Below are 12210 nucleotides of genomic sequence, written 5' to 3'. Positions count from 1 at the left end.
GGGTTCTTTTGTGACCTTCTGAATGAGGCGTCGTCTCGCTTTTGGAGTAAATATGGTAGATTGGCTGCACCTGAGAAGGTTCCTTACTTTTCTGTGCATCTCCGTGGCTTCATAACTGTTTCCAGACTGATAGATGTCAAAGACTGATCTTATATTTATTATTATTGAGCATTTTTTATATCCTTCAGCCTACTTTGTTTTGTCAGATGGATTTCTTTTGAGTGATTTCTCGATTCCACATGCAGGCCTGAGAGTAATCAGGCCTGAGTGAGGCTACTGAAATAGAAAAATGTGTCTTCTCACAGGTATTTCTTGATTTAATAAGGGCTGTAATTACAATTAAAAATCTGGAAGGGGCAAACATTTTTATTTTATTTTTTTGCTATACTTTCATTTTTAAAAATTCAGATGAAAGCTAGCAACATCTGCTTTGATTCCAAAATGTAGATTATCTTGTAATTAAATTATTTTCTGATGCATTTAAAACTATTGAAACTGTTCTGGATTTCCTATAGAAGTGTGCTATACTGCATATTTTAATATCAGTCCAAAACCAAGTAAATGCAGGGCCAGTATTGCCAGTACTGATGACCAATGCTTATTATGTAAGTATGATATATCATCTAACTTATATACTTTAGGAGTTTTTGTGTTTTTTTTTCTTTGAAATATTTTATTAAAATATAGGACATAATTTCAAAAAAGATTTATAGATGACTAAAAAATAATTTGATAACACGATAAACAGATGAAGTATAAAAACAAAACAAATTTATGTGCATTGTTTTCTTAAGCAAAGTATAAAATATTGTAATTTGAGAGCAAATCAAAGCAAAACTATTTTTATGGTTGAGTTGAGAAATTATAATTAAAAAAAATAAAATTTCAAGATGGGATTTGAAACCAAAGTATTGATCTTATCATGTTAGTATCGATTGGGGCTAGACAATAAATCAGCAACAAACTATATTGTGATTAGATAATACATCTGATACAATATTCAGTATTAAATATATAGAATATTCGCTGATCTCTGATTATGAACCGCACTGCATTCTGGGAGATGAAGGCAGAGGAAAGAGTTTAGCCGTTCAGCCTCGCTCGGCCAGCTCTGCAAGATTGGTGGAATCAACTGACTCACTCACTCTTTGGTAACCAAAGCTAGGTTTGGTTACCTAGCAACAACTCGCTCGCTCTCTGGTTACCCAGCAACAATTCGCTTGCTCTTTGGTTGCCTAGCAACAACCTGCTGAGTAACTGGAACAGCAGCAGTTTCAGGTTTTGCCCGCATGCCTCATAACTGCTTTAAAAAAATAAAAAAACAACAACTGTGTGGACTGAAAACTGTGGGTAAAATAGGACTGTGCCACCAGTTTGGTACTACTTTAGATATTTAAAACGAAAAACTAATCAGTAATTATAAATAATTGAATATAGTAAGTGCTGTGCTCTCCCTCCCCCACCTGTTGCTGTGTTACTCCATGTCCAGCAGCTCTTTTTATTTTAAATGGTATTGTTTCCGCGTACCTTCCTCATACGTTAACCACAGCGTTTCCCCTTCGAGCAGCTTTATTTAACGTTGCATCTTAAAAACCAGTTGGGTGTCAGGTTGTGTGAGGGGCCCCAGGGCCACAAGAGAGGCGGCGTTGGGTTCCCATCCCAAAAGCGAACAACATGTCTCTGTTTGGAGCGCCTGAACTTGTCATCAGTCTCTGGCTTCACTTGTGCCGTCAGTGTCGCCACCACATTGTCGCTCAGCGCCACCAGGTATGATATCCGGTGTCCCGGCCCGGCCAATCAGAGAGCCGGGGCTTTCATCTGGTAGCGCCGTTTTGAAACGTGGAAACGCGTCTTGGTGGGAAAATATTGCTCGGGTGATGTCATGTTTTGTGATAAGAAAGAGAAGAAGAAGAAGACAATAACTTGGGTGTCACTGAAATGAAATGTGTCTTTTTGCCAAACAACCAAGTAGTTAGAACTAAATGTACTCTTATGATAAATATAGAAATGATTCACTTTATCTGTTGGAGGAACTGCAGCTTGTGAATGTTTTATTTAGTTTGCTTTTTAGATACGCAATGGAGTACAATTTTGTGAAATCCTATGTCTAATGTGTGTAAATGGATTGAAATGGTTGATCAATGTTAGTGTAATCAGTTTTATCTCATTCTAATCAAATATTCATTGTCTTTTACATTTCCTTCATGTTTAAAGGAGAATAGCTTGAAGTATGAATTTGTGTCATAATGGATGGCAGGATCACCCAACTGGATCCATTATGCCTTTGATGGTAAACCGATGTGGTCAATTAATTAAATTTTCTGTTTTTGAGTATTTAATTTTTGGAAAATCTGGACTTTTTTTCCCCAATGCCCCACTTTGGAGACCCAAGAACTGCCATCTTGCTTTACAAACGTGATTCACAGGTTCTTCTTTTCCAACTTTGAATTCAAGTTGACTCACAGAAGAAATTATTTTTCGTTTTTTAAGATATTTTCTGTAATTTGGATTTTTAAGACAAAAAAGAAGTTGTAAATTGAATTTAGTACGAAAAAAAGATTTTGTTTTTCCGCCCACTCCTGCCATCCATCCAGCTAGTTAGTTATTTTCCAAAAATGCATTACACTATTCAGTTTCAAAATATTTGTTTTTAAAAAAATTTTATTGCAAAAGCTGAAAAAAGTAGAAAAACAAAAATATTTTGAGGAACATTTGTGGTTAAAATTGAATTGGATTTTTGTGTTGGAAGCAAACATTGTGATTGGTTTTATGGGCAGTTCTGTTCACCCCGCTGCCAGTTCATAACCATTATTTAGGACCCACTCATTGCTATTTGTTTGCTTCCATTTGTATTATTTTTATAACTCCAGTTTGTCTGACATTAGATGGGTTATTTTCTTAGTTACTTATTTCACATCCCTCTTTGTAACTTGCCAATTCTAGTTTTAGAAATGGTTCTGAAGGTATTTATAGTACCATCCAATCCAAAGAACAAACTAATCGGTAAAAAACTTTTATTTTTATATATTCTAATTTGCAAGTGTAACCTTACTTTGTGATAAATCCCGGCTGGTGCACGTTGAGCCCACATATAGAGGATATAAGGATCAGCGAAACGTCGCCCTCTCGGATATAAATTTACCCCTGGTTGGCACAAAATGCGCCACAATTTACTAAAACTGCAAGAGGGCGAGGTGACCCTCACCCACAGCATTTAGTTGAACAGAAAGGTTGAGCCAGTTTATCTGTGTGGAAACACTCTGGACTCTGAAAACCAAAATGTGCAGAATTTGCTACTCAATATGAACCTAAGTACATATATATGTGATCTTTCAGTAAGATATTCAAATTCAAATAAACTTTATTAATCCCAAAGGGAAATTAAATGGAATATATGGAAAAATTGGTTGCTCAAAATAGCTTCATACTTTTTGTTATTAGATGTGACAATTATTCATTTACATTTTCATATTATATATGTATATATTTATGTTATATATATGTATGATTTATTTAAGATCTTGTTGATTTCTAGTTTGGAATACATTTACAGATTGTTTTTGTTTGTCTGTATTTCAATATATGATACATTTGAATAAATACTTTCTTATACTTTATTGTAGGGAGAAATGCTCAAGTTTCAAGATAACGTATTCTTTGAAAGCAATAAATGCATTATTTTTCCAAACTCAATAAATAGTTGTTTTAAATGATCACAATTCAATTTTCCATTCATAAACCAGCCTCAGTTTTAAAAGTGTCACCTCAATAAAAGTAGTGGTGGTTCTCCTTTAGTTTCTCAAACCGCCGTCTTTGTTTTTATTGTAAGCAGGTGTAAGGTGTAGGAGGGGCCGGCAGTGCGCAGCAACAGGTGGGGGATGGGAGCACATTGCTACTCGGTGTTCGTTTAGCGAATGCATCTGCCGCAACAACAAAAATGTAACAATACTTCTAAGACGTAACATCAATGCAGTGTTGGGCTGATCTGTCGATTATAATTTGGATTACTGATTATTAATTGTATTACAAAAGGTACTTAATAGGAGTTTTTCATGTGAACCAGGTGAATAAGCTTTTTTAAAAAATCTTAAATGCAAATGTAAATATTTTTGTTTAATTTTGGCTTCATTACTACTCTGAGTGTTGGTCCTTCATCAATATGCTATTTTTGAGTTTATATACTCCAGTTAATTAATCGATTACTAAATTAGTTGACAGTTATTCCAATAATCGTTTCGTTAATATGATTAATCATTTCATCCCCAATATGATGCAACATTTTAGTTGTTTTTAAATAAAGACTTTTTTATGTTTGGGTATTCTGATGCAACTTGACTTCTCTTTAAACTTTAAACAACCTAAACGATATCATTGTTTTGTTATATTTTCTAGTGGCCACTTATTTAGTGTTTCAGGCAGGAAAGGCAAGAGAAGGGGGAAACCATGCAGCAAAGGTCATGAGGTCAGGAGACAAACCCAAGACTGCTTGCTTTACTGCTACGCCACGCGCCGCTCATGAAGTTAAGCTTTAACGGTCTTAAAACTGTTACTTTTAAAATCTTGGTCTTGCTTAATACCAGAAACATTTTCTGTAACCTACGTATATTCTGCTGTAGTCATGTGTTGTGATATCTAACATGGGACATTTTGTACCCGCTAACTCCTGTTCATACTCTTAAAAGTTGTTTTTTTTTTATTTTGGATGTTGGCTTTTAAAATAACCCAAAATGTCACTTAATTCTTTTTTGACATTTTGCTTGTTTAATCGAAGAAAGATCAGGAAAAAAAGCTGTGTTTATTTCACAGCTTTGAAGTGTTGGAGTTGAAGGTTTGGTACTAGCTGAGAACCTTAAGTTTTTCCGTTTCCTCTATCTTTAGTATAACCTAAAACAGAAAGCACGGATGCAAACGGTCATCTATGCAAATGGAAACAAATGCCTCTGCTATAGCGACATTAGCCACTCGACAGTGTCTTTCAAATGAACTGGAGCAAATTCAAATGAGCCTTGGCCTCTGATTTGCACTGTGTTGTTTTCCTCTTTCACACTTGTTGACTAGCACTAATGTTTCTGTTTAAAACAGGTGTGGCTCTATAACAGAAAATGGTTCAAAAACTGGTCATCTACTGTAAGTAACTACTAGAGCCACGATTAGCCTCATAGTATGTTTACTTCCTAAAAGTTGAGTTGTTGGATTGTTGGTAAGCATCATTATTTTTGTGTCCAGGAAGTTTTCCCCTCTTGTTGAACACTTGGCATGTATTTAAAACCTCATATTAAAAGATAAAAACCCTTTTACAGTCCTGGGTCTCCTTGTAAGATAGCCCAGGAAAGCCAGGTCTTTTTGCATACGATGATCATGATCTGACACAGATCTACCGTTCAACTGGGCTACTACAAAATCTTGTTACATGAAATCTTGTGATATTACAAATCCACAATATTTCTTTCGCAAGTTGTTTCGAAAACTGCGACCCAGTTGCTGGCAGCATGTGACTGTCTGGGGGAAGTAAATTTAAGCAATAATAAATAAGGTTCCTGAATTTGTAGGTGTGTATACCAAGGCTTTAATAAAATTCGTCATTATTTTAAAGTTTGTTTGCTGAGATTACAGAAAAGTGCTGGATTTTATTTAGTTGTATATTCAAAAAGAATGCTGCTAAGCTTCTTTCTGGCTTGCAAGAAAGACAAATTTGGATGTTTGGAAATATTTCTGTTCATAGAAAAATGTTGATAGTTATGGTATGCAAACTAAAGGACTGTCCCACATCTTTTCTATAAAGACAATACTGTCTGGAAACTACATTTGCCAAGCTAAACCAACTCACTAATAGATAGACTCACTAATTATGCTGTTAATATAAGGGCAAAAATGTTATATCCCTGGCTTGTATTTGGTTCGGTTTGGTTTACTTTATTGAACGTAGTGTAATAAAAGAGTATAAAAAATACATTTAAAATAAAAGCAAACAAAAGAATAACATTAGTAAAGTATATTTATGCATTCAAAGGATGTGGGTAGAACTATGAGCTTAATTTTAAACCCACCTGTCTTACATTTGTAGCATAATCTGATAAATTACTATTCACGTTAGCTTGTTTTTAGCATTCTTTCTTATTATTTTCTATATCCATATCTATAACTAGTGCAGTGCATTCATAATTGGATGCCATATATCGTCAAAGTACGAGTCAAAACGGCTTTTCATTGGTTTATTATGAACCATTTAAGTAATTTGAGTTTTGCCTTAACTTGTACTTCACTTCACTGCAAAAACACAAAATCTTACCAGGTGTTTTTGGTCTAGATTCTAGTACAAATATCTTAGTAAACTTGAAATAAGACAAAACAAAATTACAAATAACTTTTAAGCAAGAAATGAAAGCTCATTTTAAGTCAGTAGTTTCTAAATATTAATTGCTAGATAATTTCACCTATAATAATAAGACATTTTCCCATCTTATTATAAGTGAAATAATCTGCCAATAGGACTAGTACTTTTTAAATCAATATTAAGGAAGTTTTGTCTTATTTCAAGTGTACAAAGATATTTGCATTAGAAACTAGACCAAACACACTTGGTAAGATTTTGTGTTTTTGCAGTGCTGGGTTGTATTTGTGCACCTCCGCTCTTTAAGTCCAGTTAACGGTGGCGAGCTTATGTCATTTTTTGAAAAAAGGCGTTGACTTTTGCTGAATGCAGAAAGTAAGGCGAAGGAATGCTCGATTTCCCCTGTAAGAGAAGTTCCCATTCAGACTGTTTTGATAAGTCAAATGAGATGTAGGCCATTTTGTCCTGTCTCAGCCCTGACCTATATGATTCAGTTGACATTACATCACGGACTGTACTTGATTAAACTCAGTCTGAGCAGAGAGTCTGTTCCCGTGGAATGGAGGCAGACTGGGAAGATGTGAAACAGTTAAAGAAACAAAAAAACTTGGGTTAAAGCAGCAAATTCCCTCCTGGTCTCTTTCTGTGTTATCAGTTCCTCTGTAGGGCACTGCAGCACACACTGCATTTATTGAAAAGCTCAGTGTCACACGCTTCTGAGGAAAAGAGCCCTAAGGATCATACACCCCCACCCTCCTCATCCTCACTCCATCAAGCCCAAAACATCCTAGGACTTTGAGCCCCTGTAAGAAAAAAAAAAAATCCTAATCTCAAGTTTAGCTAATATTAGTAGAAGTGGTTTGAAGATTGACTGAGTGCAGAAAACTCAGCTTCACACTCTTCACACCCTGAGAGCGAGGGTTACTTGAGCTTATTGTGCGACACTGTACGAGATCAGTGGAGTTTCTCCACGTTGGACTTAATCACCGGATCCGCCGAGAGGAGATCTCCCGGAGCATGTGATCATTCATCAAGATGCTCCTCTCCGCTCCTCTCTCTGGTTCACGGCTACTCCCCCTCCCCTGTAGGAGCGTAGAGCCAGTGCTGAGTGCAGAGAGTCATGTGGCGGTGCCAGGGTAGAGGAGGAGCCCATCCAGTCTGAAAGACATGTTCACAGGAGCCGGTAAAGGCTGAGCGCCCAATGGACCCTGCACAGGGCAAACAGAGAGTCCTGGGAAATGTCTTAGAGTCATGGATGGGATGAGACCACCCTCTCCCCTTCCCCATAATGGTCCTCTTTGTCCAGGAACAGGGAATGAGCTGGAGAAGGCATCATTATGATAGGTGCCTTCTTAATGTAAAGAATAGGTTACTATATGTATATTTTAAACGACATTAAGCATCAGAAACGTTTGAATCTCCAGGCTTTCTTCCATCTGAACCAGGGGTGGACGAAATGGACGTAGAGTTTTATTACCATTATTTTGTACTACTATACTTTGTAATAATTCTCATGTGATGTCACACTTCGGTGAACTTTGTAACTGACAGCCATCTTGGCAGGCAATTGCTATGGAGTTGCTATGACAACAACAAACAAGCCACAAGCTTAAAACTAGTTCTCGCCTTGTTCCTATCTAATGGTGCGTTCACACCAAAAGCGTTGCGTGCGTCAAAAACGCGTCCCAAGCTTCAAGTTTGAAGCGTGTGCACCTTGAATGTAGACCAGGGGTCTCAAACTCTAGTCCTCGAGGGCCGCAGTCCTGCAACTTTTAGATGTGCCTCTGCTGCACCACACCTGAATAGAATAATTAGGTCATTAGCAAGGCTGGGAGAACTGATCTACACAAGGAGGAGGTAATTAAGTCATTTCATTCCAGTGTTTTGTACCTGTGGCACATCTAAAAACTGTAGGTCTGCGGCCCTCGAGGACTGGAGTTTGAGACCCCTGATGTAGACGCTTGACATTTTGCTCTTCACCTAGCATTTCTTGCGTCTGGTTTACGTTCAAAGTCTATGTGGAGGCGCGTCAAAGCTCTAGCCTTTGTTCTCCGTTGGAAGCCTTGGACACTTCAAACGCTCCAAACGGTTAAGATTTCGTTGCGCTAGACGCTCAAAACGTGCCTCCACGACCCTCCACGCGCATCCACATAGACTTTGAATGTAAACCAGATGCGGCTGACGCTCAAAATGTGTTTGGTGTGAACGCACAGCTACTCATAAACAGTGTAAGTACATAAAACATATTACTCGATTACAGTTTTTATGTACTCTACCTACCTCTGTCTAATACTAAGATAAATATCGGTGATATATGATGTAGTACTTACTGCCGAACTAGTAAAATTAGCCTAGCTAACAAAGCTTTAACCTGGTAGCTAAGACGGACATGTAGCCTACGTGTTTGTTGTGTTTGTTACTACATGTACTCACTCTGCCGGTCACCAGAAGCTTGTTATTCCTGCGAAGAGTGTGTACGTCCTTTACAAATTAATTGAAACACTGATGATATGCATCCCAGATTTAGGCACTTTTTCTGTTCACTGGTTAACTCTATCTTAGTATGAGATCGGCGGCAGCTTGTCCACATCGTCTACCTCCATCTCATACGGACCGATCACGACAGCAGCCATTTTGTTCATGTGTCTTTCTGTTGCACATTTGTCAAGAGTGTCCACATATTTTGTTATTGTTGGTCTGGAAGCCATGGGTCCGCCATGCTTTGTGCTGCACTTGCCTACTAAGATGGCACCGATCTCTTCTGGTTCAGACTTGTGGGAACTATGTACTGTGATAAAGGTATAAATGATGATAAATAACTATTTATTAAAAAAATACCTTTTAGGTTTTGGACCTATAATGAATAAGATCCATTTCCTGCAAAACATTTTTACTAGTTTATTTGCTTGATTTTAGATTTTTAAATTTTGACTCGACAGTTTTGGCACTCTGACATCTTATTATTATAGTTTAACCTTTTTTAATGCTTATTTTTCTGTAGATGTCTATTGTACAGAAAAACACTCTCCTGTTAAACTTTGGATAAAGGTTGTTGCCCACTGGATGCGGCTTTTTCAGCTCCATCGATGTTTGGTGGTTGATTTTTGTTGATGGACTTAAAGGAACATACTTTGTTCAGCCTTTCTGTTGAAGTCTTGGTCATGTTTTTGTTTTGTAGCCAAATGGCATGCTTGTCTCTTTTTGAGAAAAAAAAAACCTCTCTGGATGTTTTCATGAGATAAAAAAGGGTAACTAAAGAAAGAATCTTTGTGTTGTACTTAACATTTTCAGTTAAAAAAGATATAAATTTGCCATTATTACATTTTTTTTTGCAAAAGATGTTGGAAGGTCACGTTTGTCTTTAATTACAGTCAGGAGCCACTCAAAATTCATGCAAGGGCCACAAATGGCCCTGGGGCCGCACTTTGAACACCCCTGCTCTAGAACATGTGCCATCCTCTGGTATAGATGATGGACGGCAACGCATCCCTGCGATGTGACCAATAAAGCTGCACATTAGTGCCGCTGCCTGCAGGGACTCTGGATCAATCAGGCCCTTCACCAGTTTGTTCACCACTTTTGTAGCCACTCATTGTCATTGTCTTCCTTAGCGTCTTTCATTTTCATACCCACAAATAAACTAAAACCATCACACATCTGTTTATCTATGTGAGTTTGGTATTTTAAAAAAAATCTATTGGTAAATATGAGTAGAAATGGCCAAATCAGTCATATAATTTGATTTAATTACCGTATTTTCCAGACTATAGAGCGCACCATAGTACAAGCCTCAGCTACAAATTTTTTGAAAAAAACTGGAAACGTACGTACGGTATATAAGCCGCACCGGGCTATAAGCCGGTGGTATCTCCGCCTCTCTCGGTTTTCCATAAGGACCCAGCAGAGCGCAGCGTCCTAATAAATCTGCTGAATTTATTAAGGACGCTGCTCTCCGTCTCCAACGCCGAACCATGGTTTCGTTCACGCTGAGCTTACATACAGCGGCTCCATTTTCCCTCCTGTACTGCCAGATTGATAGCCTTCAACTTAAAAGCTGCATCATATGAGTTTGAAAACATTTCTTCGTGGTGCCTGCTGCTAGTATGTGCTAGGTAAAAGGAAAATGGGCACTTTCTTCTTTGATTTCCAATTTTGACTTCCAATGATTGGTCCTGCTGAAGAGCCCCCCGGTGGTTGAAGGAAAATCCACAGAAAAGCCGCACCGGGCTACAAGCCGCATGGTTCAAAGCGTGGGAAAAAAGTAGCGGCTTATAGTCCGAAAAATACGGTATTTTATTTTCTAAAACTTGATCCCTATTCTTGCCATTTGGGCTGGTTGTTGATGAAGTATGACAGATTATGACGCATGAGCGAGACAAAATGACACCGAGAACAAGACTGAGCATTATTTATGAAAACATGTTTGTATCATCGGCTTTAAAAGGCTGCAGGGTGCAAAACGTCGGCCGGTGTGTGCAAAGCGTCCCGTGAAAGATGTACCTGGAAAATCTTGAGCTACCGCCATGAACTGACTTAGGAACATTTTGTGCTGCTAGGACCTGCTGTGAGCAACACATGCATGTTTACTGATGTAGCTGCGCTTCTGTTAACATAATTATCAAATTCATTTTGTATTTGCAGTTTTATTGGGGGGGAAAAAATGAAACCAAATATTCTAATTGTAGTTTTTGACTCACCAAACTGTCTTTATTTTTAGAGCACTTTTCATATTTAACAGGGACAACACTGTACAATAACAAAATGGTGAAATAGACAAGGGGAACATGGAACAAAACAAAAAAAAATTTCACAAAAAATGTGCCATTAACCAAAGTTCTGCTGGAAACAATTGTGTTGGTGTTAGGAAAATATACTAAGTAGGAATAAAAATTGAGCATAGCTTCTTAAATCCTTGAAGATCACAAAAAATAAAATAAATGAACACACAAATAGAAGACAATATATGAACAACAGGTAGAAAATAAATAAATGCAGAACAAATCTAAAATCTACATTTAATTTGAAAAACTGGAGTAAAAAAATGTAATACAAAATATAAAAGTACACAAATAAAGGTAAAAAAGAGAAAATGTAAAATGCACGCTTTATTCGAGCAAGTGGTGTACAATAAAAATGAAAAACAAACCAAAATCTACATTTAATTCAAACTACTAGTATAAAATATAAAAAAAAATAAATAACTTGATTAAAAAGTAAAAAAATAAACTGAAATCTGCCTCAAGAGTCCAATATAATTAAATAAGTTAGGCTTAAAAAAACAATAAATGATTTAATAAACAAATACTAGTAAATTCATACATTTAAATCAAATGACTGCCATAGAAGTATTAGAAACTAAAATTGACATTTAATTCAGACAACTAGTATAAATTAAGTTAATTACAAAGTACATGAAAACAAATAAAATAGAAGTAAAACGGAATCCGATATAATTAGATAAATTAGTTTAAAGACAGCAGTATAACAAACTAAAATCTAAATTTAATTCAAACAACTAGTATAAAATAATAAATTATATTAATAAAATAAATAACTTAATTAAATAAATAATGTAATTAACTTAAATTAACAGTTATTTTTCATGTAAAAAAATGCTTTGTTTATGTTTTACATAAAAATGAATAGAACTAAATTTAAAAATAACTAGTTTAGTTTAAAAAATTATAAATGATTACATGAAGAAATACAAGTAAAATTAAACATACATTTAAATCAAATAACTGCTGTAGAACTACAATTATACTGGCAGTAAAACAAGTCATAGTAAATAAATTTTGTTTATATACTTTATTTTGTTTCTAAAAGTCGTCTGAAAATATGTTATTAGTTTCCTTTGTAACATATTTGGTCTTTTGAGC

The 12210-nt window shown here is 36.2% G+C and overlaps 1 protein-coding gene across 2 annotated transcripts in view; it reads left to right on the top strand.

The window, feature by feature from the left end:
• LOC114146105 (guanine nucleotide binding protein (G protein), alpha activating activity polypeptide, olfactory type) overlaps positions 1–12210 on the top strand; it is an 80450-nt gene that overhangs the window by 31626 nt on the left and 36614 nt on the right. The window lies entirely within an intron of this gene.

Source organism: Xiphophorus couchianus, chromosome 6, assembly GCF_001444195.1.
Source record: "Xiphophorus couchianus chromosome 6, X_couchianus-1.0, whole genome shotgun sequence".
Taxonomy (NCBI): Eukaryota; Metazoa; Chordata; class Actinopteri; order Cyprinodontiformes; family Poeciliidae; genus Xiphophorus; species Xiphophorus couchianus.
This window is presented reverse-complemented; position numbering and strand designations above follow the sequence as displayed.